Source organism: Macrobrachium nipponense, chromosome 41 (assembly GCF_015104395.2).
Source record: "Macrobrachium nipponense isolate FS-2020 chromosome 41, ASM1510439v2, whole genome shotgun sequence".
Taxonomy (NCBI): domain Eukaryota; kingdom Metazoa; phylum Arthropoda; class Malacostraca; order Decapoda; family Palaemonidae; genus Macrobrachium; species Macrobrachium nipponense.
The window spans coordinates 7,599,138-7,606,637 of NC_061102.1; positions in this window are offsets into that span (position 1 = coordinate 7,599,138).

Genomic DNA, 7,500 nt, shown 5'->3' on the forward strand with positions numbered 1-7,500 from the left:
CAGAGTACATATTTGCCTAGTTGATATTCAGAATCCCAAATATTTACACCCGAAATAGTGGGGCACAATTCCTCCTCCGTCTTGAAGGGGCTTGTAGTGGATTCCAGGAGTGTTTTCCAGCTCTCTCCATTTTTCTCCAGAAAGGGAAGGAAGGCGAAGAGGAGGGGCGCGACACAAGGAAATAAAAGAATAACAGACGACGAGGATACGACGAGATAGAATTACATAGGATTGGAGATGAAGGCCAGAAAATGAGGAGTGTTTTCCAACTTTCTGTCTGTCTGTCTCTTTTTTTTCTAATTTCCAGCAAAATGAAGGGAAGAGAGATAGGAGGAGAGGAGGGGTGCGACAAAAGGAAATAAAGGATAACAGACGACGAAGACACGACGAGATAGAATTACATAGGATCGGAGATGAAGGCCACAAAATGAGGAGTGTTTTCCAACTTTCTCTCTCTCTCTTTCTCTCTTATTTCCAGCAAAATGAATGAAGAGCGATAGGAAATAACAGAATAACAGAAGGGGGAGAAAAAGACAAAATAACATACATGGGATTGGAGGTAGAGAAATTATGAAAAATGTTTTCCTACTCTCTTGTTATTCTCTAAAAAGGGAAGGCGAAGGACACAGGAAATAAAGGAATAGAAGAAGAAATGGAGAAAGAGACAATAAAAAAGAAAAAAAATACGTGGGATTGGAATTAAATAAAATAAAAGATGAGGAAAGTTTTCCAACTCTCTTATTTTTCTCCAGAAAGGGAAAGAGAGGGGAAGGAGAAAGGAAATAAAGGAACACGGGAGGAATAAAGGATAAAAGAAGAGGCAAAAAGGCAAAATAAAATTACGTGTGGCTGGAGATGAAGACAAAAAAAATGAGCGTCTTTCAACTCTTATTTTCCTCCAGAAAAGGAAGGAGAGGGACATAGGAAATAAAGAAATGGGAAATAAAGAAATAAAAGAATAAAAGGAGAGAAAATAAAACACATTGGATTGGAGGTAAAGATGAGATATTGAGTTTCCTAACTCCACTTTTTCTCCAAAAAAGGAAAGAAGGAGAGAGGAGGGAATAAGGAAACAGAGGATCAGAAGAATAGGAGATATTAAAGTTGGAATAAATAACAAATGCTGCATGTAGGTGGGAGAAATGGAAAATGAAAAGATAAATATCAAGGGAAAACAGACAAGAAGAAGATTATTTATCAAATGATGGAAACTTACAAGTAAAAGAAAATAATTATAATCAAACACAAGCCAGAAAAAGAGAGAAGAAGGGAATATAAAAGAACAGAGAGAAGCAAGGGAATATAAAAGAATAAACGAAAGATTAAATGGCAGGAAAAAACGAAATACGAATGAAAGAGACAACTGGTAAAAGGTTCAGAAAATACCAGCGACGGGAATACTGAAAGAAGATGAAAGGACAGAGAGATAATGGGGAGCGGGAAGTGAAGGATGTCTGGAAGAAATGACATGACAAAGAAAACAGACACCAAAATGAGAGGAATACGAAAATATAAACAGCAATCAGGAAAGTAATAATGAGGACATGTGGAGCACACCAAACCAAAGGAAGAAGGGACGAAAATGTATACAATAATTCTTTTAAAACATAAGATAAAACAGTCCGGCGAAGGAAAACAAAGGTGGAATACAAGATATTTAAGACAATCGATTATAAAATAGTAATAAAAACACATGCGTGTGTGTGTGTATGAGAGAGAGAGAGAGAGAGAGAGAGAGAGAGAGAGAGAGTAGAATGTGGACAAATTAAACCCTCAATGCAAAAATACATTATGTTCTCAGGAAAATCGACAGAAGAGCCGAAAAACCTGCCCAAATAAAAAAGCATCGTTCAGATATCAACACAAAGCCGTTAGTAGTAGTTCACACAGTCAATTCTTTACAACGGCACACAGAAACTCGGGGGGAATTCACCCTTTGCCACTGAAAAATTGAAGTACAACTGAGCAATGCATAAAATTTCACACAGATGTCAAGTCCTATTCCATTCCGTCACTGTATATTTCGCGCTGCTCTGAGGGTTTGCTAGATTTTAAAACAATTTTTGTTTTTTAGAGGTTTTAACATCCATGGTCAATATGTGAGAAGACAGATATAGCTGAGGTCTCTCTCTCTCTCTCTCTCTCTCTCTCTCTCTCGCTCTCTCTCTCTCTCTCTGATATATATATATATATATATATATATATATATATATATATATATGAGAGAGAGAGAGAGTTCCTTGCAATACAGATCAATTCTAGGAAAGTTCTCTCTCTCTCTCTAAATATATATATATATCTCTCTTCTCTCTCTCTATCTCTCTCTAAATATCTATATATATATATATATATATATATATATATATATATATATATATATATAGAGAGAGAGATAGAGAGATAGATGAGAGAGAGAGAGAGAGAGAGAGAGAGAGAGTGTGTGTTCCTTGCAACAGAGATCAATTCCAGTAAGGGTCTCTCTCTCTCTCTCTCTCTCTCTCTCTCTCTCTCTCTCTCTCTCCTCTCTCTCTCTCTCTCTCTCAGTGACTTGTTAAACAACATCGCGTCTAGCAATTAGCGGATAGACTATCGCCACGGAACGACTCACGTTTCTGGCATATAAACCACCATGGAAATCTACTAGATGGAGCACTGTGGGCTAGCAGAAATAGGCCACTTTCATCCAAAGATTTCAGGATCGCATCTTTCCAGATGGGACTTTAAATCTAAATATAGTCGACTTAACGACAGGTACACTCCAGTGTTGCCAATCGTGGGGTAATTACCCTATGTATAGGGTAATTCAGCCTCAGATCTGGGTCCGCAGGGTAACGGGGTAATGTCACAAAATCTGAGCAAAAGGTAGGGTAATTTCAAGAAGAAGACGAAGACTCGCTACTTCTTCTCCAGCCTCGCCGAGCGAGCGAACCGAAGGAAATCCTTGCGTAACTCTCTCAGGCCATTTGCAGAATTAACAAGTCAAAAGAAGAAAGTCCGTCTTCTCCTTCTGCTTTCCCCATCTCGGTCGATTCGCGGAAGTTGGCGCAATCAAAGCATGAGGGGAAAAAAAGATCTCGCAATTGCACAAGAACCGTACTGCAATGTAGATGATGAAATTGGAAGCCAATCCAGGTTCGTCTTCGCTCTCACGAAATTATTTTATTTTCAAGTCCGTATCTGTATCCAGTGACTCAATTCATCAATTTTCGTCATAAAAATGGCAACTGCGGATGAGTAACTCTGTTAGGGTAGTTTGGATGGTTATTCACGTTCTCTGCAATTTTTTTTCACGCCTTCTTTCGCGAGAGAAAAGAAGTAATTGGCATAGTTGCTTTGATAATAACTATAGGCGACCTTTAACTCCTATTTTAGGAACGGCAAGAAGCTGCCGTTTCCTTTACATTTACTGTAAAATCAGTAACAATACCAATATAAGAAATATGGTCATTTTTTTTTTTTTTTCAGGATATTCAAATTCTTCAACGAAAGAAAAGTAAGTGATTCAGCTTAATACAAATTACGAGAACAAAATAAAAGAATACAAACATGCGGTTGAAATGATGGAGAGATATATAAATATATATATCTATATATATATATTATATATATATATATATATATATCATATAATATACAAATTATATATATATATATATATATATATATATATATATATATATATATTAGTGAGAGGAGAGAGAGAGAGAGGGACTGCAGGCTTTATCTTCCCTTTTACTTGCCAAATCACTTCTTTAGCTAACTCCATAAAGTTCAGGAACAAAGTTTTCTCTTTCCAGTTTTCCAGTTTTTTTTGTTTCGGAGTGAATCTGAAGAAGGAAAAAAAAAATCAAATAAACTTTGAAAATTTCTTTCGAAATGAAACATCAGCTCTACACACACAGATCCCTCTGGGGTCAAAATCAGTCGAATGGAAAATCTCTCACACAGTATTCCAGCCTGGATAAAAACAAAAACAAACAAAAAACTGGAAAAAGAACTGGATTCCAAAAGAATGTTTTGTCAAGATGTAGAGGCAAAAAGACACACTTAAAACATTCCGCTAATAGCTTTGTCGCAAATCCCATCAAAGCAAAAGACACGGCGAAAAAATATGAAGGCAAGAGATTGTTTCTTTTCCCAAAAAGGTTGAAAATTGGCTGAATTTTCAGTAGACTTAATATCCGTGTATCCTATCTCTCCAAGGATTCCTGGGTTTAGGATGGGGGATACTTTTACTTAGTGTGGGATGCAAGGATTTCTATATAATACATACATATATTTTACACACACACACACACACACACACAAGATATATATATATATATATATATATATATATATATATATATACTATATATATATATAATAATATATATATTATATACATATACATAGTATATATAATGTGGGTGTATGTATGTTTTAAGTATGCCTGTGGGAATATATAAACTGCGATAAAAGAAACTTGACAAGATTATCGATACTTCAAATTTAAGCTTCCAAAGAAGATGGGAACGAGAAAAAAGAAAATAAAACAAGAAAGGAATACTCCTTCCTTTATAACTTCAGAGGTTCAGAGTAACGAACTTGTTTAAATTACTTCCCATACACAAACATACAAGACGCAGGCTTAATACAAAAACAAAAAAGAAAAAAAAACTAAAGACAAAAAAAAACAAAATCGTTTCAATATGGGAGACCCAGCGAATGGTGAAGTCGATAAATAAAAGGAATAAGAGAAGATAAATAAGAGGACAAACGCAACCCCCCCCCCCCCAAAAAAAAAAAAAGAAATGGAAGAAACGCAAGGGTTTTCTCCAATAGAGAACAAGATTGAACGTTGCAACCTGTGCATAATGAAATGCGCGGCAGTCTCATACATTGCAAATCTCCATTGCAACTCCTTTCCCCCACCCTTCCCTTCCCTTCCCCCCACCCCTTCCTTCTTCCCGCCCCCACCCCCCCCCAAACTCGTCTTTCGTCTTGTAAATGATCCTCCGAAACATTTGAAGTCGTTATTGGGAATGCCTAAAACACCACGAGAGCAGGGTGGATTTACTGCGATTTCACCAGAGAGAGAGAGAGAGAGAGAGAGAGAGAGAGAGAAGAAGAGAGGCAAAAGTATTAAATACAAAGACAATTAATTCAACACACACACACACACACACACACACACACACACAATTATATATATATACATAGAGAGAGAGAGAGAGAGAGAGAGAGAGAGAGAGAGATAGAGAGAGCTGGTCTTTCATTTAAATGAAATCTTAACACAAGATTGAGTAATAAATGTAATAATAAACTAAAAACCTAGTAAGTGGGCTCTAATGCAAAATATGAAACGAGAAAGAAATTGATGAACTAAATTGCTAGCAATACAAAGCAACACATTTTACATATTTTGCGAAATGATCATAGTATCTTCCCATCCAAACCTATTAAAATCTCATTCAAACAACCACCTTGATGTTTTAAGAATCTCTCCTTGTATGTAAGTTGTAACCATCTCGCATTTTCTTACATTCCCCACCCGTGCTTTAAAAGGGTGCAGTGCGAGGAGAAGGTTCCCTGAAGCCCTTCAGATATCGTGAGGAGGGATTCCGTCAAGGAATACATTATCACCTCACAGTCGATCACCGCTGAGAACTTGAGACCAAGAACTATGTCAGCAATGATTGATGATGTAGACAGCACGCGCGCGCACACACACACTCACACACACACACATAATTATATATGGAACATACATTATACACATCATATATATATATATATATATATATATATATATATATATATATGTGCACTATATATAAAACGTCCCAGTAATAGGCTGGCCACTTGGAAATAAAATCTTAGCTTGATGCTGAACAATATTACCAAGGCCAGACAGTACACTATATTTTGCGAGTATTTGAGACATATAACCTCTTCATGAGGCTGATAATTATTGAAAAAAAAAAACTTATTTCAACCGTATTGTAAATTCAGTGATTTTGAGATGCTGTTCATAATAAGAGTATTCTCGAGTTTTACTGGTCATACAGAGGTAATCGAGACATTAATAAAAAATTAATGCATTACACTTTCTTCCAGTTATAATAAGTAACACGGACGTCGAAAACACTCTTATATTGACCAGATAATCAGTGAATATTAAAAAAAATTTTTTTTAGACATTTTGTTGATGGCAATGCTAACTGCCACTTCATGAAATGACATCCACAAACAGTGAATAAAAACAAGTCTGAAGGATTACAAATCATACAAGCAAAAAAATATCTAAAAATAAATAAATAAATAAATAAATAAAGAAATAAAGGACAACCCTAAAAAATACTGGAGGAATATGAAATCCCGCAAGCAAAAAAAAAAAAAAATATAAAAAAAAGAGAAAAAAACTCATCGTAAATATCTCTCCTTCACAGCTATATCACCAGCTATTTGCGAATAGCAGTGGAATTCGCATGTAAATGGCCTTCACGAACGCAGAGGCTAAATAACTGATAAGGCCCTGATCTCGCAAACTGGTCTTACGTTTTGCTAATTAACTGGATGTCGACAACAGTTTTGGGAAGTATACTGGGTGGGAGATATGGGAGGCGGCGGAATATATGCTGCAGCAGCAACAGAGAGAGAGAGAGAGAGAGAGAGAGAGAGAATGAGATGAGAGGAGAGGAGAGAGAGATACAAAAGCAAACCTACTGAGAGAGATGAGGGGGAGAGAAAACGAAAAAAAATCTAAATCCAAAGCAAATTATGAGAGAGAGAGAGAGAGAGAGATGAGATTGAGAGAGAGAGAGAGAGAGAGAGAGAGAGAGAGAGAGATACAAAGCAAACTACTGAGAGAGAGAGGGGGAGAGAAAACGAAAAAAATCTAAATCCAAAGCAAATTATTGAGAGAGAGAGAGAGAGAGAGAGAGAGAGAGAGAGAGAGAGAGAGAGAGAGAGAGAGAGAGAGAGAGAGAGAGCAGCTTCCGTGCATTTAATTAAGCGTTCGTTAATCTTACTCAAAAAGATTCAACATATCTTTAGGAATGACTGATCTATTGTGTCCTGACTGCTCTAGGCCACGAATCACGCACCTGTCAACTAGCTGACTGTGGTGGGTTGCACCCAGGGTGAAGGGTCGAGGGTCTACTGACCTTATCCCTTAAAAAAAAAAAAAAAAAAAAAAAAAAAAAAAATCTCATACCTTGCAAACGAAAACTTAAAACAAGAGAAAGTTTACATTAAGAAAAAATTAAGAATATATAAATAAACGAAGGTATAATGAAAGAATGTCAACAAATGGTGTCTTACAGACAGAAACTCGGGTGAATTTCCTCTCGGTGCCGGAGATTAAAAGTTTTGGTATAAGTTTGGAAATGCGTAACTCTTAATGAGAGCGAGATGTGCAACTGATTGGTTATCAGCCGTTGCTAATCAGCGAAGGATTCTTCTGCATTAACGCAAGTTGATTGAAATGACGATAGCGAAATAGTATTCTAATTTAGG